The sequence below is a fragment of the Aulostomus chinensis genome, chromosome 20 (assembly GCF_037954235.1).
Source record: "Aulostomus chinensis isolate RoL2024-O1b breed Wild chromosome 20, RoL_Achi_v1.0, whole genome shotgun sequence".
NCBI classification, from domain to species: domain Eukaryota; kingdom Metazoa; phylum Chordata; class Actinopteri; order Syngnathiformes; family Aulostomidae; genus Aulostomus; species Aulostomus chinensis.
Genome location: NC_141339.1, coordinates 4,880,877 through 4,904,287, shown reverse-complemented (window position 1 = coordinate 4,904,287; position 23,411 = coordinate 4,880,877). Strand labels below are relative to the sequence as shown.

At 42.7% G+C, this 23,411-nt stretch overlaps 1 protein-coding gene across 6 annotated transcripts in view; it reads right to left on the bottom strand.

Annotated features, from left to right (window-relative positions):
* Positions 1 to 23,411, bottom strand: part of fynb (FYN proto-oncogene, Src family tyrosine kinase b) — a 78,208-nt gene that overhangs the window by 40,416 nt on the left and 14,381 nt on the right. For 4 of the 6 annotated variants that reach the window (XM_086190359.1, XM_086190358.1, XM_086190353.1 and 1 more), the window contains exon 2: positions 21,490 to 21,558. The exons of 1 other annotated variant lie outside the window; for it this stretch is intronic. The gene's annotated coding sequence lies outside the window, so the exon portion shown is untranslated. Of the gene's footprint in view, positions 1 to 21,489; positions 21,562 to 23,411 lie in introns of all 6 variants that reach the window. One more of the 6 variants, XM_086190354.1, reaches the window with a different exon arrangement.

Genomic DNA, 23,411 nt, shown 5'->3' with positions numbered 1-23,411 from the left:
GCCGACCGCCAGGCAGACCTGACCAGTCTGAGAGAGGAGCCTCCTTATTCTAGGGAACCAATCTTAGCTGTGGACACCAAAAAGAAAATACACACAGCTGACCAGGACAATGACGATAGGAATCAGCCAGAGAAAGCTGGACTATTTTTAGTCAGCCTGAAAACTGGCAACAGCTCTGTTAGAACTCTAGGACGCGATGCATGTGACCTTGGAACAATGTCAGGACAGGAAGAAGTATTCTAATAAATGAAATAAATCATTTTGGAGGATAAGTATGAATACAGTAAGGAACCACTATCAGAACTTAACTGAGAATTTTGGACTTCAGGAAGCATTCTGATGGCCTGCACTGCCGGGCTTCAGTAGATTTCAAAGAGGCTGGGTGGAGGAGAGTCTATAAAGTGAGGGATCTGGGCTAGATTATCTTGTTTTCACAGCTCTCTTTTTGTACAGCATGTGTCCCTGCAGGAGATCTGCCTGAGGATGCTTCAACCCCCTTCATTAAAAATCACACCCTATCCCACTTTTATCCCTCTCAGTGTGAGCTCCTCCTTGTGTTCAGGTCACCTGATGATGATGATGAAGGCCTCTGTGTACTGCTCCTCAGCCTGCAAACAACCATAAGACTGAAGGAGGGAGTCCTTTCTGCATCTGGCATCAGGGAGACTCCTCTCTCCTCTACAGTGAGGATTATGAGCTCCGAGCTGTCAGGACGGGAACAAGGCTTCCTCAAGTCTGCCGTCCTGCTCAGCTGTGGTTCCGCTGGGGGAAGCTGAGAGGCCACATGCTTGTCTCCATCTCTTCCTGCTGGCTGAATGCAGATCACAACAACAAAACCCTCAACTATTCCTGCTCCCGTGATCCTCTCCTCTCCCATGCAGCTCCCTCAATATTGAGCAGGGATTGGCCTCCGTCCTCCCTGAGCCTGTCAATCACAGTGGAGCTAGGCGGGGCCCTTAGTGACACCATTGTGTCAGTATGGCTCAATGTCAGCAGAAGCAACAATTCAGCAGAAGTACTGGAAGTATGGGGAGCTGGAGCAGGATGTCAGCAGACAACCAGAGCTTGTGGACTCGTCTACTCTCCATGGGAACAAATTGATAAGTCGTGTGTATTAACTAATGACCCAATTCTCCAGTTTTTCACTGGAACTGTTGTGACGGCCCAGCCAGCATACAATGTATCGTCTAGTGTGGTAAGCCTCTTTGTCCTCCTCTCCTCTCCTCTCAGGTGTTTGTGGGCGTGGCCACTGATTGGGAGCACCTGGGCTCCTTTCCAGGTGAATTAGGCCAACGTCTGGCAGTTCTGGTCCCCTCTTCTACCTGGTTGCATCTCGGCTGGCAGCTGCGGTTTTCATTTGCCTTCTGTTTGGTTTCACCCACAACACCCTACACTTCATTTTCCACACATCCTCACTTACACTACTGATATTACGAACTTCCACGCTCCGCTTTTGTATTGTTTCTCTTGAATTGATTACTTTGTTTAGATAAATATTTACTTTATTGCCGTCCGCCATTTGTCTGTTCCCAGTTTTTGTCACGGCCTAAGAGCCAGGTCACGACACTTGTTTACAAGTCAATCGCTTCAAAAACCTCCTTCACTGTGGCATAAGTGGACGGCTTTCAAGTTGTACATAATTTCTGCATCACAGTTGTATACCTGCACCTGTGCTGGTCAAAATAGCATTGTTGCAGATGCAGAGGAGGAAAAATGAAGGGTGGGGTAACAACCAAAGCCCCTGCCCGAACCCTGATTCTTTTTGATGAATATCTTACAGCGAGGAAAAGCTGTGACGGTACCCTCAGCTTATTGAAGGACTAGGCGTGTTTTTTTAAAGTTCATATGCGTGTTTTTGATAACTTTTGGACTTGTACATTTATCGTATTTTTTCTGTTTTGTAGCATGTGCAAATAATAAGGATCAGTGAACTCATCACCCATCTGGTCGTCCGAAGACCAAAAAAAGCTCCTTTTTCTTTTCAAATGGCAAAACAAAACAGAACGGCTTCTCAGCCCACAACAGTTAATCTTAAAGCAGGCAAAGTTTAGGCAAAAAACTAAAATTTATGTTAATGCAAATTTGCAGTGATTCACATCGACACCCAAAGGCTCAGCCTGTATTTATCCAATAAACGTCTTTTGATGTCATAAATGTATGAGAGGCTCCGTGCAACATGGGGGCCTCATTTTATCGACATCAAAATTGGTTAGGAAATGGCTGGTGAACCTTCGTTAAACGGCCAACAAGGTTATTAACACGTCAGCCACGGGCACAAAAACTGCGTGATGTGAGCACTGCAGACGTGCACTGACAGTCGACCTTGTGTTAATAATGCAGCTGTGTCCACGACCTGACCTGACAGCGCCCACACTCTTCCCTTCCCCTGGGCTCTCCATGAATTAACACCAACACAAGATGCTGCCTCGCCTCTCCACACTGACATATGGAATATCACAGGAAACCATCAATAGTATACATCACACTCAAGAGCGCTTATATTTTAATCTGAGAGTCGGTTGTGTTTTAAATCCCTTACAGTAACAGCTAAGGTATAAGTGGGCGCTTACAGACCAGTAGTTTCCTGAAACCTTGTTTTCAGCTTTAGTCCAGCCCACAGGCAAAAGTAACAACATTTAAAAAACGAAAATAAAAACATGTCCACAGATGAAGAGGAGAGAAGCAGCAGAGAGTCAGAGATGAGTGTGGCAGACAGACAGCAGCAGTGGGGCTCTGCTCGGGAGGTGGCACATGAACAGAGGAGACACCTTCACAATCCCCCTTAGAGACACATCTTGACATTTTCGGGGCTGTATTTGTTTCCACCAGAGGTGTCACAAATGCCCTTCACATTTGCTAACAACTGCTAGGAGCACTGTTACAACTGACAATAACAAAAGCCTTTTTTTTTTTTTTTGAAGTATGAGGCTCAGATACACCGGCTCAAGTGTTTTCAGAGTTGCTGACGTGAAAAGTCAAAGGAAAAGATAACTTCTCGTGTTTGTGCTGACAGGAAGTATGATGTGCTTTTTTTCATGCACCATTAATCATGCCGTATTTGAAAAAATGTGGTTTGCCTGATTTTGTCGATAGCCAGATTTCTGAAATAAAACTGAACTTGTAAGGGATGCCCAACACTGGATTTTTTTTTTTTTTTTTTTGCCACTATTTGATCTGACAATACTTGACAACAGATTTTGGCAGATGTTTGCCGATGCTGCTATTTTCCATGTAAAAACAAGTTTATATGTTCTTTAAATTTTGTGTACATTGAAAAACATACACAAGAGTACCATTTTTCTTTGTTTCCAAACCCATTATTATCATTGTTTCATCATCAATAACAACAATAAGCAAAACTAGTGAAAGTGATATGGATTTCCTGATGATTGCATAATATGATGCGGATACATTTAAAAAAAGATGCCCAAAATCTGCCGATACCCGTGAAGTGACGATGGGATCTTGCAATCCCTACAATTTGCGGCTTGTTTTTTAAGTTGTTCGCTTAGAAAACACCTGTAAGCAGAAGACAGCAGCAAGCCACCACAGCTGGACTCACAATCAGAGTAGCCTGCCATGTTTACATTTTGCCGACATTCTTCTTCTGTGGCATATCAAAAAAGAACACAGTCGCTATCGGAGGTTTTCTTTTGGATTGTTTTTTTCCAACAATGCAAACCAAAGTAACTGCAAAGCTTGTACAGGAGGGGGACTCCAGTCCGTGCGACCTGTGGGGTAACAAGGATGAAAGCATCTTAATGTTTATTGTGAAAGCCCCCCCGCCCCAGTCTAAAAGAACGGTGGTTACTAAAGCGTGACAGAAACTTTTGCACAACATATCTCTGTCAAATTTCCACTATCCACTCTGATATAAATATGCACACGCACTTGTAGTACTGCAGAGCACTTTGCAGAGCAGATTTACAAGCATCAACAGATGAGTCAATTACTGCTACAAAACAGAGCGGGACGAGGCGCCAAAAAGGAAATCTAATTACAAACTACAGAAACAGCGAACGTTGTTCAAGCTCAGTGTATTTCACCTTGTGGCTGCTGCACTTTTTGCAGATGTGCTTGATGAACAAAGTGCAACATATTTCTTGAGAATACCTTAAGCATGCACACAAACATACACACCCACACACTCTTGCTCAGACAGAGTCATTACAAGACGGCTGCTTGCAGGATGTGGTTAAAAGTCTTCTTGATGCCCGTTGAGTTTCCATTTACTTCTCAAAGAGCCACTGAGGAGAGTTGTGCAATTTTATGGCTCAGCCCCAAATGCTGGAAATAACCTCTCACTTCCTCCATGCGGGTGCACACAGTTTTGCTGATGAAGTGCCTCTCGCCAGTTGACCATTCATTCTATAAATAGACGGCCACGGAGGCCTCTCTGTCCCACTCCAACATGCTGCGTTTCATCCCTTGCAAACGGGCCGACCCCGAGTCAAACAAGGCCATGGCATGTGTCACAGGCATGACTCTGCCTCATGCTCATCATCCTCTCTCTCTCTCCTCCAACAGTTTTGATCTACAATGTCATTACCATATTAAGCTATAATATCTCTCCTCTCAGGCAGCCACATGCACTCTTCATGACTTGAGCAGACAGGATGAATGAGTTTGATGAGATGCTGTAACTTCCTCTAGCTTGCACGAAGGGGACACGGCTTCTTGACATCACATCCTTTACATCCAATGCCGACCTCAAGTAGACAATCTCAGTAATGAATGTCTTCTTGTTGTTGAAGTTGACTTGTTACATCGTAAAAAAAACCAAACCTTTAAATGAATTGCTAAATGTAAATGACACCAAGTTTTCTTTATTGCATTTCTCCATCCATCCATTTTCTTCCACTTATTCCTGTTAAGGGTCACGGGGGGGCTGGAGCCTATCCCAGTGGCTACGGGCGAGAGGTGGGGTTCACCCTGGACAGGTCACCAGTCCATCGCAGGGCCAACACATAGAGACAGACAACCATTCACACTCACAGTCACACCTACGGTCAATTTAGAGTATCAATCAGCCTAGTCCTCTCTTGATGTCTTTGGACTGTGGGAGGAAGCTGGAGTACCGGAGAGAACCCACACAGGAACAGGGAGAACATGGAGACTCCACACAGAAAGATCCTGTGCCCGAGCCGGGACTCGAACCCGGAACCTTCTTGCTGTGAGGCCACAGTGCTAACCACTGCACCACCGTGCCGCCTTTTTTGCATTTCTACTGAAATTGCATTTTAAGTTCAGACAAACAATTTTAAAGCATCACTGGTACTGAAATATCATTTCATTTCTGAAAGACACAGCCTGCTAAAACCAGTCAGTGTGCCATCTATGATTTCTGCTCTTTGTCATGATTCAAATCCCACACGTTGCTGAGTTCACAGGATTACCTGTCACTTGATGTTCATCCAAACTGGACCAGGCAGCCGGTGTTGACATAACAAAATGAACCAAAAGTAACATCCAGAGCTCACATCAACAGCCTTCTTCCAAATGCTGAATGTTATATAAGGAACCATCAGCTTCACTTGTGGACAGTATGTAACAAACGCTGCAAGTGCTTGTTGAAAAGAGGAAAAACCTGGAGCAGTATGGCGTGCTTCAGGAAGCAGCGAACAATAGAAGTTGATTATGAGTCCCAAAAATGTCAATGAACTTTTGCCAGAAGGATTAAATCTTTGATGGTGTTCCCACATATATTTAAAAAAAGAAAAGAGAAAATATGTACAACTGCAGCAGCATAATTATAGACATTCTCTGTCACAACTGAAAGAAAACCTTCAATCTTCAACATTCCCCTCAAATTTGTGACAATGAAAATAAATTCTGATGTATATTTGGAATTTTGTATCAGCTAAAATGAGTGGATCTGCTCTCTAGAGTGTTTGTTATGCTTTAACCATCTACAGCGCAGGATTCTCTCCTCCCTCTGTTGGATTACGTTACAGTACATCAGTTTCAGGACAGTTCACAACTTTCATCAACTTCAAATTCAAAATTTTGCCATCATGGCACAAATTTCTTTAGAGTAACTCTGCACTCTCATGGGTTCAGCTGTAAATTGGAAACAGTAGGTCAGAGAGACACTTCCGGCTCTCCATGTCCATTTATAAAGAAGCATCATTACATGTTTAGCAGCCAAGTTTTTTCTTCTGTCCGTGATCAGGTGGAGGTCGAGAGGGGAAAAGGGAACCGCATGTGATGTTACATCAAAACCCTGACATCTCTTGTGGTCATAAACCTCAAATGAATTTAGTGCAAATTGGATTTAGTGCTGTGGCAACATCAGCACTGGTGCAGATCTGGAAGTATCTCACTTACACTTATTGGCATAGAAAGACATCGTTTGCAGTCTTCATGTTTTTTTAGTTGTTTTTTTTTTACCTCCATCTTTAAAAAATGGGACTCAAACTAAGATAAGAGTAAAACAAACTGAAACAGGAAAATCTGTAAATTTTTTTCATCCCACTGCCATGATGCAAAACAACAAAAATGTTACTTAAAATAAATAAATAAGTAAAATTCAACATATGAATGATGGCTTGTACCCTTTAGTATCAAAATGAACCTGCAAGCAGATGAGGCTTGGTCAGCCATCAGCAACCCATCGCAGTTATCTCTCTTCAGCCTGGTTGCTAGGTTACCACATTCCTGAGCACAGACAGTACTACGGGTCCCCGGTCTGCTGGTACAGCTAGGATGGCAGAGGGGAGTGCGATGATGCGGTGGCCATGACGATCATAACAGAGGATGAACTAGGGTGACAGGGCACATTTTGGCAGGCAGAACCACTACAAATCTGTGCCTGGAAAGTTAAGCTACACATCTCTGCTTTTTTGTGTGAGAGTGCTTGTGCGTGTGCGTGTGCGTTTGTGCTTGTGTGTGACCGACTTCAGATATGAGAATGCGCTGTGCCTTTGAGGAGACAGTGGGATCCAGCTGTGACTCCATGCGCCAGTGTGTGCAGCTGCTGGGCTCGGTACAGCATGTTCCTCCAGCATCCAGACAGCACCCAGACGGAGAACGCCCCCACTGCTCAGCATCTCCAGAGTTGACTCTGTTCTATCTGGGGATAACCTTTGAAGCTCGTCATTCTGTCTCCACATGGCATATATCAATGACTACACAAATGCACATACACACACGGAAACTGAGCCATATCTGAAAGCTGGAGATGTGTGAGAAATAATTGACATCTGAGAGTCTGGTCATGCGGTGACAGATAACCTGATCCCGTATTGGAAACAGTTAAAATGATGAATCAGCCAGCTTCCTGTTGATTGATGAACAATCAATGAAGTGAAGTCATGTGGAAATAAATGCAGCTTGCAAACCACTCTTTGGAGGGGCTTATCTTGCCTCATGTGGAACAGCAGCAAACACAACCAAGCGCAATAGGTTTAAACATTTGTTTAACACTTTAATTAACACTACGGTTCAATGGAACCGGTTCACTGGCAATTTGGAACCAGGTTCAAATCAACAACATTGCAGGTACTCCCCATTACGGCACTTTTTAAATGACGCAAAACTTGTACATGTTTTATATGTAACCGACTTTGAGCAGAGAGGAAGAGCTGGTTGAAGTGGCTGGGGAGAGGGCAGTCTGGGCTTCCTTGCTGAGACTGCTACCCCCGCGACCTGGACCCATCGGATAAAGCGGAGGAGGAGGACGACGATGACGACTTTGAGCAGTTTCATCCTGAAAGTTCTGTCAGCGGTCACATCATCAATAAAACACTCGTGACCCACTTCCACTGGGAACCATACATGCCATAACACCGCCTCCACCATATTCCACAGATGATGGCGTATACAACAGTTCATGGGAGGGTCCTTCCTTTCTCCGTACTCCATTATCATTTTGGTACGGGCTGATCTTCATGGATTGCCCAAGAACCACAGAGGCACTTGTTTGATGGGTTATGGCAAAGTTTATTATATATATAAAATTTGAAGATTACATGTAAAGTATATGAAGTCTAAATTTATCTGTGGTATTTTTATGGCTCGTCAATGTCTTGCACCTTGCTTCAACCATGAACCACCACATTTGTCTGAATCACTTTTAACAGTTTGGTCTTTCTTTTAGGAATGTACCAATTTAGTCTCCGTCTCTGGCACAGGGTTTGTTTTTAGCACTGGTGGCTAGGCTAGCAGGTTGGTTTTACTGGTGGACTTCTTGTAACTTTACCCCTGTTAGCCTCCTGGTCAGCATCATGAACATGGTTACTTCCTTGTTTAGCTCAGATCAACAGCGTTAGCCTCTATCAAAGCGTCTCATTTTAGTCCAGAGACATAATGACCTTTGCTCACAGGTGACCTCACTGAAGTAGTCCTCAGATGGTGAATGCACTTAATCAAACAGTATGGTTTGCATAGTGTCGATAACAACAGCTTTTCAATGAATTTTCATTTTGGGTACCTAAACCTAGAGAGATCAAATATAAAAAGGTGCTGTGATTTCAAAACTGTTAAATTAAGAAGTTTATTATGTAGCAATATTATTATCATTTCTGCAAATATTTAGTAACCTAGTTGAACATGAGAGATAACCATTTCAAAATGATGCTCTTCTTCAGATTGAATGCTCCAGATGCTCAGCATGACTCACTGCCCCACATCCTACTACCTCGTGTTTAATGATTTCTAAATATTCACAACTGTGTTATGATTCATTTTAAACTGCAAACAGGTTTTTGAGTAGTCTTGCAGCTTCTGTTTTATCTTAAATGTCGGCCCTGTAAAGTCTAGAGCCTGGGTTCTGAGAGCACTTTAACCTTTAATCTGTCCAAATAGACAACCAGCAGCAATTTTGGCAGCATTTATCACATTCAGGACTTTCTCCTTTCTGGGAATTCAATAATCCATATCTTGTCACCACTGTCATTAGTTATGCTTTAGTTTCCATGGTATTCCATGTGCTGCACATTCCTGGAACTACATTTCAGCTCTTTTCAGAAGGAACCACTCAATTCAAGTTCACAGTAGGCTGCAACTGGGGGGATGGAATACGACAGCTTTTTTGTAGAGCCAACAGAGCACTATGAGGGCTATGTTAAAGGTCTCTAACTGTGTTACCATTTAAATGTCAAGTGAGTTTTAAGCAAAACCGTTGACATAAACGCACATTACTCCAGGCATGTTTCCATCCACTGGTTTGGAGCAGGTGGTGCAGTAGTCAGCACTGTCACCTCACAGCAAGAAGGTTCCGGGTTTGAGTCCCGGCTCGGGCACGTTTGCATGTTCTCCCTGTGCCTGTGAGGGTTCTCTCCTTCCACAGTCCAAAGACATCAAGAGGGGACGAGGCTAATTGAATACTCTAAATTGACCGTAGGCGTGACTGTGAGTGTAAATGGTTGTCTGTCTGTATGTGTTGGCCCTGTGAGGGACTGCCGACCTGTCCTCTCGCTGGAAGGCTGCTCCAGCCCCCCCCCCTTAACAGGATAAGCGGTAGAAAATGGATGGATGGATGGTTTGGATCAAATCAGAAAGGCTATGTAATGCCACTAGGAGATGGTGGTATAAGTAACGTTCTACACGGATGTGGCTGTAACAAAGAGTAGAAGAAGAAGAGACCTTCCATCAGGGAAAAAAGGCAAAAAGTCTTGAGAAATTACCTTCATTTTGATGTTGCAATTGTTCTTATGGACCAGCTAGTCTTGGGAGATGCTGGTTAAGTGCGGGAAAATCTGTGAAGATGACGGTGACAGAAATAACTGGTTCACAAGATTCCTTAGACCGATCTTATTGAAAAGAAAAGTTTCCTTCAACCATTTATGCCCCTTTCTATTAACAGGCCAAAATCACTTCAAGGGGCTGTTAAACATTTTTTGGGAAATTGTGGACATTTTTTCAAATTTCAAAGTGTGACCTTTTCTGGTACAACACTTCAAATTGCACATCATCGTCATCGCCTGTGTTCAAACACCCCTGCACATCAACCTGAAACAGTTGCGGTGTGTGATGTATGACCCTCCATGACCGCTCCTCCTTCTCCACCCATCAGGGGCCGTAAATCAGCTGAGCAGCGGGCTTCTCTCAGGAGTCAAAACACTTTGGTTAAAGCAACACTAATTCCTACTGGGCTGCTCATTAAGCTGCTAGCTAAGTCCCTGGGGACCTGAGGCAGGCATATGGCCACAACCCCACAGCTGCTCTCACCCCATCCTGCCTTATCCCCTCATTATAATTAAAACGTCACTGCTAAACCTCCAACATGTGGAGCGCTGATGGAGACTGTGGCCGATTACTGACGGACTAGAATGCCCAGAGCAGAGAAAGCTAGTGCTACATCAAAAGTGCTCTCATCTTGGCATTGGTGTTAGCACCATTTTACAGCGCTGACAACCACTTGGCAACCTCGGCAGTCAGCTGCCTCCTTCATAAATTTGTTAATAACACTTAATGACAACGTTGAACGGAAACACTGGGCTTTGAGGGTTTGAGAATCAATATGCAGCCCACATGGGGACTTTAGATAACTGAGCAAAGTGATCTCCAGACCTGATGGGATATGTGGGGTTTCTGCCCCAGAGCTTTCTCTGTGGGATCGATGGCCATCTTGCCTGGGAGGTTTAAAAATCAGGCTGATTTGCAAACCAGAAACGTTCCACTGCCACGGCCAAGTGAAAGACTCCATTGTTAGCCTCTGTTTGGCCATATCCATAATAAGCCCATCTGAGTCTGAACGTAATAGAAGGCCTGGTGCACCCACTGCCTCTTGCAGCTCCAGCGACAATATACCTGTCACGGCTCTCAGCAGGCTGGGCGGTGAGAATAAAATGTGACAATGAAGAGATACAGCTGCTGTTGTTCTGGCCATCTGATTCCCACCCTTGCTTTTTCAAACTGGCCAATAAAAATTGGGAGTTCATTCCTCCCAGGCCATATGGTGGTCTGCACACTCCATCTGTATGAAAACCAAGTCTGTAAAGACACATAATATACCAACATGCGCTCACTTGCCAATTTATTATGTCCACCTTGATTATACCAATGCCGTATAATACAAAGGTCTTGTGACTCTCTTTGTGTGGATGACAATGTTTCATTTTATTGAATCTTTTTGAGAAAAGTGTTGGTTTAATTTAATGGAGACTGTAGTTAGCAATGTGGAATTCTTCCCTGACAGATGCTCCCAACCCTTTAGGCAACGCTTACTTAGGTTCAGTAAATGGGATGGACATAACAGTGGGTACACTGCACAGTATAACACAGTATAGTGCTGTACTGTAACACAGTATTTGGAAGAATTCTTTGTATCAAAAATATATGTGGTGATATGAAAATAGTACTAACAAATGCAATACTTTTGGCCACAGACGTGCAAACATTAATTCAAAGTATAACACTTAATGCTGATAATCAGATAATATTAAACCACATCATCAAAGGTGCCTGAAAAATTAATGAAAATTTTGTGAAAATGCACATACTAATAAAAATGTATAATCTTACTTCAGGATAAAAATGGAAACTGTAAAAGTGTGAATAATGTCTAAAGGGTTCAAAGATTGCTGAAAATTGTAAAGGAATATCATAGATCAGTAAAGCACAGCCCGAACCTGAACCACATGACAACATCACTGACACACACACACACACACACACACACACACACATTAACAGTTGGCATGACTTGCAGGAAATACAGCCTCATAATTATGCTGCAGCAGATGTGCTGAAGGTGGCCTCTTCAGCAAGTTGGCAGGCCTCTCAAACAGGATGAGGTTATGATATGACACCATCTGCACAGTAAACTCACGAGCAGGCAAACAACAATCTACACGACACACTCCGCAATCTGTAAGCAGCAGGATAAAACGCTGCAGCCAGCTGCTGCACTGAGCTGAGACGGTTCATGAACTCTGAAGCATATTACTTACTGGGATGAATTCAGCAGAAACAGTTTCATTCAGTACTCCTCACATGAGTCAAAGATCAATTACTGTCATTGTAACCCTTCGGTTTCCTCTGCATGGCCTATTTTTCTGAAGAAAGATTGAAGGATGAGTGATGGAGAGGGAGAAGTATCTAACAGCCTTCCTGTAGAAATGTATTAACACCACCCAAAGAAGGTGGTCCATCATCCCACCTTTTCTCCCCTTACTATCTCAGCTAGATTCTTTAGCTCAGGAGCTTTGTTTGAATGAAGCATTACAAAAGTGAGCAGGGCAGGCAGAGGGGAGTGTTTCATCCAGAACAAGAAAACTCATAGTATCAAAAAAGAAAAAAATCAACAGCAACAACATATCTTCTATGGTGTGCAAGCATATGGTGCATATTTGTACCACGTAACATTTCTAGGACATTGGATTCTGTTCAGGTTTTTTTTTAATTTCAAATTGAAAGTGCGCATAAAAACAGCTGGATAGAAACATGCCTGGTGATACACACATTTGTACTTAAAATACAGTAAGATGTGCGTCTTACTTGACAGCCCATTATCTTTTTTTCACTATACATTCAGTTCAAAAAGTTTGGACCAAAATTTATTCATTAGCTAATTTGAGAATCCTGACGGGACATTAGTGACTTACTCAAGGACTCAGGAAGCAGTAATTGTACATTCATATGGATATTTTTAAGCCATCTGAGTATCAAGTGGTCAAAATTCTTTTACTTGGTGACTGGTTAATCACGGACTTCACTGCACTTCTTGATAAAGCTTCCTGCATGATGAAAGGTAAGCTTTCAAAGCTGGAAACATTTTTGTCAGCCTCACACCTGAAGAAAAATGGCAGCCATCACAACTTTCTGTTTGTATGGAGACTTCTCTAGTCGACATTAACAAATTCACAGTAAGCCTTCACGAGGGTGTGTGTGTAGTGTACACAAAGAAGTTTTGCTATGATTTGAAGATGTTCCCAATATCTGCATCATGTGTCTTTCTTGTAACGAACACAACTGTTCCAAGATGTGTGCTAGCCAGCCCAAACTGATTATAATGTTTTTGCAAACTTAAAGTAATTCTGCAATGACTTTGAGTCCGCAATAACATTCTTTCCATCTTGATCACACCAGATCCTCCCAAAACATTGCATGAAAAAAAAAAACCTCCTTCCATTTATAGTTTTTATCTGATGTATTGCAAGATCTCATCAGCAGATTCATCTGGAGTTTTTTTTTTTAAACTAATCTACTATGCATGCCACCTTATTTCCACTCAGAAGAACTATATGCACAGGGAATACGTTCTGTGACTGTGCCCGCCAGTATAAACGCTGCATCGTTTATGTCCTCCAGTACTTTGAGGTGTCTCTACATCATAGAAATCCAAGGCAAGACCTGGATACTCACTGATGTGCAGCTATTATGATACTTAGTGGTTTAGAATTACATTTATGATCTGCTCCCCACAGAACCGAGAGGAAAACACAGGATCCCCCCCCCCCCCCCCCATGATTTATCTGTGTATTTATATTTTGAGTTAAAAGCTCCTCAGACGCAATGTGCTACTGTCAACAAGCAAGCCGCTGCTGTGTCTGGTTGATATCGTGGTGATGATTGAGATACTGTTTGCTCATTGTTTGTGTCAGCAAACATTACAGTAAAAAAAAAATAAAAAAATCAGTACCGTTTAATACATAAACCCAGATTCAATAGGTATGTAAACTGCAATTTTTGGGTTCCACAGGAACACAAATATACATCAACCTAATATAATTTTAGGCTGACTGTGCAGTGAGAAAAGAGAAGGGTACAGGCACTGGCGACCATAAATGACAGCAAAACACAGTAATGACTGTTGATTTATTCATTTTTCCTGTGCATTTTGCTGTGGTTCTTTTTCCTGAACAAAGCAAACTGAATCAAACTAAAAAAGTGAATCCAAAACTACAAACCAAATCCAATGGTTGGCTTGCTGAACCATAGCACCCCATGTAGAGGGTGTGTACATTTCGAACCAGCGGTGGAGTGTGAAAAAGAAGGATGTTTTGTTTTGTTTTTGGTCAGATTGATGCAAAAAAAAATTCACACAATGTACATCAACTGGAGACAGAAAAAGCCGCATCTAAGATTTAGAAATCCTGTGTTTTGGGCCCAAAAGGAGGATGTGTGTTCACTGATTCTTTAAATGAATTTTACTGATCTTTCACCTCAACTCCACATGATACCGTAACACCTGCATTCCACCTGGGTGATTCAAAAAAGCATTATCCTATCTAACTACTCTGGTTCATGCAACCCAGAGCAGCTGCTCCAGGGAAGTGTGGAGTTGACAGAGGATCCCATGATCCAGCACACCACAGGGATGCTTTGATGCTTCCCAGAGCTGACGTCTCTCGCTGGGGTTGAGTGCTGCTGCAACTGCTGATGTCTTCACTTCCTCGAAAACAGCAAGAGATGCTGTGTTCGAGGAAGTGATAATCAAAGACAGCCAATCTGATGGTCAAGATAACAAACTGTCAAATGGCCAAAGAAAGGGAAAAAAATTGCCAGTACTTGACATGATGTTAGAAAATGTTGATTTATTGTGTTGGTCTCACTAAAACAGGACATGTAAAATTCATGTGTTAGATACGACATAATGTGGTTGGAAGTTGAATGACTCTGCTACATGTATGCCTCAATCAATCCAATGGTGTTCTGTGGATGCTCCATGGGATCCACCACGGTGTTTTACCCGCCAAGTAAACAGCAAAGAGTCAAAGGGGAACCATCATGGTGAGCCAAACTATGATGAAAACAAAGTATTTCTGGACAAAGAGACAAAATTGATGATGTCTTAGCTTAAGGAGCTGTCCGTTTTTATCTAATAGTCTTTGATGTTTATTTGACCATTAGAAAGACAAGTCAAAGGTTAACTTGCTTTGGTGTGCAATGAACAAAGGTGAACGGAGGAAAGCTGCCAGCTGTAAGGGGACATACCACCATCTACCATTCCAGAGGTAGACTTACTTTAGTGATTGAATGGATTCTTCCCCACTCATGTAAATTGAGACAAAGACAGTCCAATCAAATGGCCTAATCGAGCTGTTACCATAGCTTGATTGGACTGTACATGTAAACGTATTGACTGAGGTCTCATGAGGCCTCATCAAGCTTAGCACACCCGCTGTGAGCTATGGAGGACAGCCGACACTGAACAGATAGCTTCTTCAGTTGGAGGACGGAGAATATCTGAACAAAATTGCCACCAGACGTGTCAACATAATGGCTGCAAGCTCAACTAGGTTTGTCAGCTGCACAACTTCTACCCACTACACTGTGTCTCCATGGTATCAGGCGAACCAGGAACCAAAATGAACCCCCAGTTTGAGGGCAACTCTGACATTTCAATGAATAGCTGCACAGCCCACACCGGTGCCGTTATTGTGATGGAGGTAACGAGTGGGGAGGATGAGAGGGTGAGCAGTTGGCTTCAGAACTGCGAGAGGCAACAGAGGCGAACACAAATACGTTTGTCACATGACTGTCAGTGATTCTAGAGATCAGCATCAAGGATCACGTGCAGATAATTACCACCACGCTGTTTAGCTCCTCTCTAAATACAATGCAGAATCTCTCGGAGAGGCAGAGAGAGAAGTGGAAGCATGAAAACATCATTGGAATCGGTGACTCATTTTCTGTTTCTCACCACCCTACAATACCACCCACCCAGCGAGAGAGATGAAGCGCTTAGACACGCATGGGCTCACGTTCCCACAGTAAGTGTGCTCTTCTTCTTTCACTTGTGCACTGTGGCAAGTTTTCTATGTCACCCCCACCTCACACTCCGAGAAGGCTTCTGAAAAATAGCTGAATCACGCACAAAACTGTGATCGTGCTCTGCAGTACGCCTGCAAGACATGAAGGAGCACTGTAGGAAAGTGGAGCACACATAATAAAAGGAGTTATTAGTACAGCGATGACTGAGTCTGCACAATGAAAACACAAGCTATGAATGTTGGACTCCTTCTTCCCAGTCATTGCCTGATGCCAGTCCCTTAATGTTGTTTTCACAATGTGTCTGTCAGCCTAGTTTTTCTGCTGCAAGCTCCCCTCACCCTAAAGGAGAGGAAGCCCCTGACTGACTCGCCTCTGACCGGGCCAGATGTGGATGTGTCTATGGCTTTGAAATACACACTAATGTGAACAAATGGTAGTCGTATAGGACAGAATGTTCTAGACTTGGTCTGTATATATCATAGAGATTGTTCTGGAAACTAAAAATATAATGAGGCCCGGTAGCCAGTTATTGAGCAGTTTTTATATTTCAACTGAAGTTTTTGATGTACAGATGGGTGACATATGAAAGGAAACATAGACAGTGTCTTAGTGATTTCTACATTTTTTATTTTTTATATGCGTTCCCTAGTTCAAGAATGAACCTCCAGCTATGTAATAGTTAGTTGGTTGCCAACCACAAACCTCCAGAACAGCTTCAATGTTCCTTTATATAAATTCCATGACACGCCTGAAGGGAAGCTCACCGCTCGTCCAAAAGAGGGATCTATTCCATCCCCAACTCCAAAGTCCGAAAAGTCTACCCGACTTGCGAGGGAGCGTCGAGCATTTGCGACCATGTTGGGAGGGTCGAGCACAAGTTTTATACAGCAACAAGCCTGTGTGGCTGCTCTCACACATAATGATCACTTACTGTTCTTGTGCTGGTGCTGGCTTTTAAGCACACAGCTTCATTCCGGTTTAACTCATAAGACCTAATTTCTTTCGGGATACTTGTGGAAACCTAAGATCGAATTTTAAAATGGCTGCTCCACACATCAATCCTGTGAATGCTTTGATAATATACCAGTTTTTGCACATATTATTTAATTACACATTATATCAGTTAAACACCCAGTACTGTAAAAACATCAATTCATCCACTGCCAACAGCTTATTCTGACTGGAACCTACTACACTGGTCGTCGGGGGAGAGGTGGGGTTCACCTTGGACAGGTTGCCCACAACTGTATACATTAGTTATAGTTCATATATATCATTATTTAATCTGGCAAGGTTGGGCTGAAGGTTGCCACTGTTGCAGTTCACAAATGGCTGACAGTCATCGACACAGAACCCTCTACTGTCAGACTTGCCGTATGGCTGTGAAGAGTTTTATCACAACTTTGACTCGTGGGAGAGGTGAAAAAATGAGCTGCAGCCACTGATTATTGCATGAACGTTACGTCTTCATGTCCCAATAATTATTTTCTCACTGAACCTGCTTGCTCAGTTACATCAGCTGCTGTTTCATTCTTGAAGGTGACTATTAGTGGCCACCTTTCAGTCAAGAGGCTGATGTTTATGACTTAGCTTACAAGGTATAGCTAGCAGGCTAAGTTTGTTTCCATCCATTTTCCTCCGCTTATTCCTATTAAGAGTCGCGGGGGGGGCTGGAGCCTATCCCAGCGGCTATGGGCGAGAGGTGGGATTCACCCTGGATGGGTCGCCAGTCCATCACAGCGCCAACACATACAGAGAGACAACCGTCTCACAGCCATGCCTACGGTCAGTTTAGTGCAGGGGTGTCCAAACATTTTTAAGAGGGCCAGATCTGATATTGTGAAGATTCCAGGGGGCCAGTTGTCCCTTCTGACATTTTTAAACAGTAAAGGAGTATTTTCATTGTCACAATTATCATTTTTGAAGTGGCAATGTAACCAAATCTAAGCCACTCGTGCGTGAACAAAAAAAAAAAAAAAAATTCTGCCTTTCTTTCACATCTGGAGACAGATAACAAAGAACAAACTGTATGGAACGCCTTAAACTTCCATGAAGTTGATAAAAATCTTAACCCTATGTTCCTTTTAAACATGACATATGAGTAATGCAAAGTCTGTTAACATATAAGCTTAAAATATATGAGTCTTGCCCTTGTCTTTCACAAGATCATTCAGAAAGTAATATTTTGTGTCACATCTTCAGGTACAACACCAGCAGTTACAGGCAAACTTTATTTAAAATCTTAATACAGTAAGTGCCAGAAGTCCAAGTGCATATATTTATAACTGTGCTTTTGGCTTTTCCCTGCTACTAGTGACAGATGTTACCATTCAAAACACTCAGAATTTCAGATTGACCAAGAAACGGGTAACTTACTGACACTAACGAGAAGGGTGATGCAGAAATCTGGATTTCAGTAGACAGGCCAGGTCTGGTTTGAGATGTGTAAAATGCCACATCGGTGGAAGTCACTTAGTCTTGACCTCAAGCAGTTCTTGAGTAAGTTCATGACATAGAATAACTTCCCACACAAATATGTGGAGCCGAATAAGCTCAACATGTCCTTTGCAAATGTTCACATTTCTGGAAAACCTGCCTTTATCCAGCTGACGGTAAAAGTTAACAACAGAAAGCTGCTGGTGTGTGCCACACCACTCATTGTCACACTGCAGCTCAGCGAGCTATAGCTGCGGCAAAGCATCATTGGGGTCCACGGAGAAGGGAGAAAAAAAGAGCAACATGTCCTTTTCAATAGCTGCAAAATCCCGAAAGAGTTCATTCAAGTCCACAGACAGAGATCCAATGGCTGCTGCATAACTTTGCGCAGCGATGTTATCCTGTAAAAAAAAACTGTCCATGACCTCTTGCAAAGCTGGAAAATGGGTTCAGTTTGTGACAAGTGTCTTTGGAAAATTTGCAACTTGGTTTCAAAGGCCTTAATGTGTGCATACAGTTGGCTTACCACTGCGTCTTGTCCTTGGGGGCTACCATTCAACGCCTCATCAGAGCTTCATTATGTCAACCCAAAAAAAATCAAAATCTGCCAGCCATACAGTATCTGACAGTTCTTGCATCAGTTGTCCCTTTTCAGCCAAAAAATGTCCAATTTCATCTCTGAGAGAGAAAAATCGCTGCAGTGCAGAACACTGACTGAGCCCCCTCACATCAGTATGATATACGACATCTCCGAATTCAACCTGGATGTCAAGCAGGAACTGCCTAAACTGGCGATGGCAAAGGGCTTTAGAGTAAATAGAATTGATTGCCTTTACCACTGGTTTCGTAACATGATCAAATTTGAGAAGTTTTGTGCAGAGAGCCTGCTGGTGAATTAAACAGTGGAATTTAACGGCGTTCCCTCCCTCTTTGCTGACTTTGTTGCAGATCGATGTGGACAATCCACTTCGTTCACCAACCATGGCGAGCGCACCATCAGTATCCATCCCACGACCTTTACTCCATGACAGTTTCATATCATCAACAGCTGCACAAACAAAAATGGATAAATCCATTCCTCTTGTTTTGCTTTGGAGGTCAAGCAGCTCCTCCATTACGTTCATGTCATCGTCAACTCCTCTCAAATAAATCAGTCACTGTGCCAGGTGTGATGTGTCTCAGACGCATCTGAGCTTACATTGCATTGACGTGTGCATTAGCATGTTTTGTCTGGTAGTGTCTCTTTACATTGAATTCCTTAAACAAGGTAACAGTCTCTTGACAAATTAAGCAAAAACAGTTGCCTCAATTTTCAGCGAAAAAAATATTGTAATTCCCATCTCTCCTGGAAGAGACTTCCCTCGCTGTCAACTTTCCTCTTTTTATTTACAGGCGCCATGGCAGAAATTAGCGAGAAGGGTTCACAGCAAGGTCACCGAGCCAGATAGAGTTAGAGTGGTAGTGCCACCATGAGTTGAAAGTTGTATTTTGAAACTTTAATGATTTATTTATTCTGTTTGACAGTCCTAGCGGGCCATAAATAATACATTTTAAAACCAAAGCTATGGGCCGTATAAAATCTGACCATGGGCTGTGATTGGCCCCTGGGCCAGACTTTGGACATGCCTGGTTTAGAGGATCTGATGAACCTCATCCCTTCTTGATGTCTTTGGACTGTGGGAGGAAGCTGGAGTACCAGAGAGAACCCACGCAGGCAAAGGGAGAACATGGAGACTCACACAGAAAGACCCTGTGCCCGAGCTGGGGTTCGAACCCGGATCCTTCTTGCTGTGAGCCGATAGTGCGAACCACTTCACCACCGTGCCGCACCCTTCCCACTATCCGTAGATATGCTAATATGACTTTGTACGGGTAAAATACTGAGCAGACTGTTATCATCTGGTTATGTAAAAAACCACTGAGATGTCAACAATGTGCGGTTTGATTTTCCCACACTTCTTCTGCTGGAATCCAATCAACTCAATCTAGTCCAACCTTCAAGTTCCAAGATGGCATAAACACCAAGATCAAGGAGGACAGTATTTGACAATAAATTTAAATCAAATCGCTTGATAGCTAACAGCATTGATATTGTAACAGGCCACCACACCAAATAAAATCTGTGTATGGCAAACACCAAACTTGGATGATGACATATGGAGTTGCAATTATCCCAGTTGTGACAATAAGCATCAAACAACAAATGTGTTTTGGATGTTAGCACACCCTAATTAAGTTTTCTTCTTGGCATGTATGGCATCATGGGCTGTGAAGTGCAGCCAGTTCCACCAAGACATATTTGGCAGTTAAACCTTGCTAGCTGTCGGATCCCTGATTTGTAGTTGATATGAACGACACAAGATCTGAGAAATGTGCTTTTCAAAACGGAACAACAGTGCTTCAAAAATGACATGTTAAAATGTGTAGCACTACAGTTTCTCCCATTGACGATTTCTTTTCATTATGAATATGCAAAGACTTTTTTTTCTCGTCTTAACCATATAGTCTTAACTATGCAGATTGGTTTCTCATGAAAGAATGGTCAAATTCTGAAATAAAAAAAATCTTGTTGTCTCTGATTATACACTGTCTTGCTCTTTTATCATCAAACCTCCTTGATATGATCATATGATATATGAAAAGTGATGAAAAGTGATGAAATGCATTTCAGCGTCATCTTCACAAACACTGTGCTTACGGAACAAAAAAGCGTCTTTAGCACCATGACAGGGCATTGTGGATTGTGGACTTTGACATTGCACTTAGAGGAAATATACAGCATTCTGATTCTGCTGCTAACTGTCAGTTACTCAACTGAAATCACTCCCTAAAACCTAGCAGGCACGCTAATGCTCAGATTAGGGAAGAACTGAACCTTCTTCCATCTGCGGCAGTTTCAGCCATGAAACATGTTGTCAGTTGCAGAGATAAGTATAATAGATAGAAATCAGAGAGGGACACAGTGCGTTTAAGCTGAGGAGGGGTTGCAGGGTGTACTGGCCGACCACACATTAACCTCCGCTGCAATGTGTGGTCTGACCTTACTGCTGCACTGCAGATTAAAGATGGCAGCAGCAGAAATACACACTTAGGCCAGGTCACCGTATGACTAGATAGAGGAACACAACTCCTACGTTTGATACAACGCAACCCAACATGCTGTTTGTGTCATGAGGGACCTGTGCAGACATAATGCACCGCAGGAATGTGAATGTGCTGCAGGTTTAAAGAGTGTAAGCTCAGTGTGTGTGTGGTTGGTTGGCCTTTCATCCATCTGTTGTCAAAAACAGCATTCTTCTCATGGTATACATGCAAGCAAACATGCATGAATTCATCCACAAGTGTGTTTGTGAGAGAGAACACATGGGTCCACTGGAGTGTGAGCAGTCATACCTCTGGTTTTCAGCGTATCAGGATCTTTATTTACTCCACATTGCTTTGTGCGCCGCCAAAACACAGGCCCTGCTGGGACAAAGAGATGCTCAATTATTCAGTATCCGATTCAATAAAACATGGATATTGACTGCATGTGTCACCCTCTGAGAAAAATGGGTCTTGCTAATTTTCCCACAATGCTTTAGGGCCAAGGTCATGTCCATTTTTTTTCTGACTACTGCTATTTAATCTATTTATCATGATGATAAAACCTGAAACAATGTTGTAAGAGACCGATCAAGGTCAGTAAACAAAGATCTCTCCAGCTGGAATAAATGGCCCTGATTAACAGGGATACACTATCACCTGAAGGCTGCAGGCACATGTAGAACATCTGAAACATGACATTTTCACACATTCTACATCACGGGTTTTTAAAAAAATATAAAATCAAAATGAAAAAGCTTTTATATAAAGTAAATGTATTGGAATAGAAGAGTTAGGAAGCAGATAATTGAGTACTTCAGTTAAGTACCAGCTCTTCAAAATTGTACTCATACAGCGCTTAATTTATTTTGGTACTTTATGTAACATGAAGAAAAGACTGCAGTTCATCCATTCTGGCAAAACAAACCAAATAAATTGTTCTGAAATACAAAAAAAAAACAAAAAACAAAACAGACTTCTTTGACAGCATTACCATTCAGCTTGGAAAAAAGAAGCTCTCAGTAAAATAAGAGCTTTGTAAAGTCTAGAATTCAACCACAAAGGCATTCCTGACATGATACATGGCAAACCTCTATTTACAAGATAACTCTCCAGCAGGCGTGGGTAAACTTTACATAGCCTGCCAGCTCTCTGACTGACAGCAGAATCACACAGTGGTAGCATTGTGAAGCGGGAGGGTTAGGGTCAACTGCATGGCGCACCTCGTAACTGCCCTTTATTGACAAAGGACGCGCTGTCACCGCTGCCAAATATGTTAGAGCCCATTAGCTGTTGATTTGACTTGAAGGCTCAGTCCTGCTAATCTAATTTAATCTGTCTCTGTGGCTTCGCTGATCGCTGGCAGTAACAGTGTTGCAACTACACGTGCACTTCAGGGTGATAAAAACTATTTGCTCTGCAACAGTGGCCACCCACATGGAAAGTTTCTGCTGCTGATGGTTGGAGTATACAGGGGTCTGTTGTGTGACAATTTCCTGTTATTGGTTGTAATTGGGCTTCAAAGTGAACTGATCTATACATACTCTGTACCTACCATAAAAGTAGACATGTGCTCGGTTTGCATGCAGCACGTTACTTACTAGAGTAAGTATTATAGTAAGGCAGAAGGTTTAGATTCTCACTCCAGAGGTTATTCAACATGTCATACTGACCACACACACACACACACACACACACACACACACACACACACACACACACACACACAAACACACTTAATATTAATATTTAGAAAACCACAGCTTTCCGATTTGGAATCCCCTAGAGAATAGTAGAAAGTGAGGTAACGGATGATGATGAATGAACATCAACACTGAAGGAGATGTGGCAAAATACAGAGAAACTAAGAAACAAAGAGTCTAGGACAGACCAAAAAGCATTAAAAAGCTGATATGAATAGGATCAGGATGAAAAGAGAAATTATTCCCAATTCTAGTGCAGCAGCTGTAGAATTCAAATATTTCAGAAACAAAACTGCCTTTTTAGCAAGTCTATTTAGGGGATTGATGCATTCAGTCTTCGAGAGTGTCCCAAAATACTTGTGCTGCCTTCAGTGAGTGAGTGAAACATGTGATTTAAGTCTTTTTTACCAGCAGAAAATTGCCATTTGGCTGCCCTACAAGTGAGCGCCTGCGTTCCTCCTTCCTCTGCATCTCTCTCCCCGTTGGCAGATGCAGTCATGGCGACGAGCTCCCAGCAGGCTTTGCTGTGAG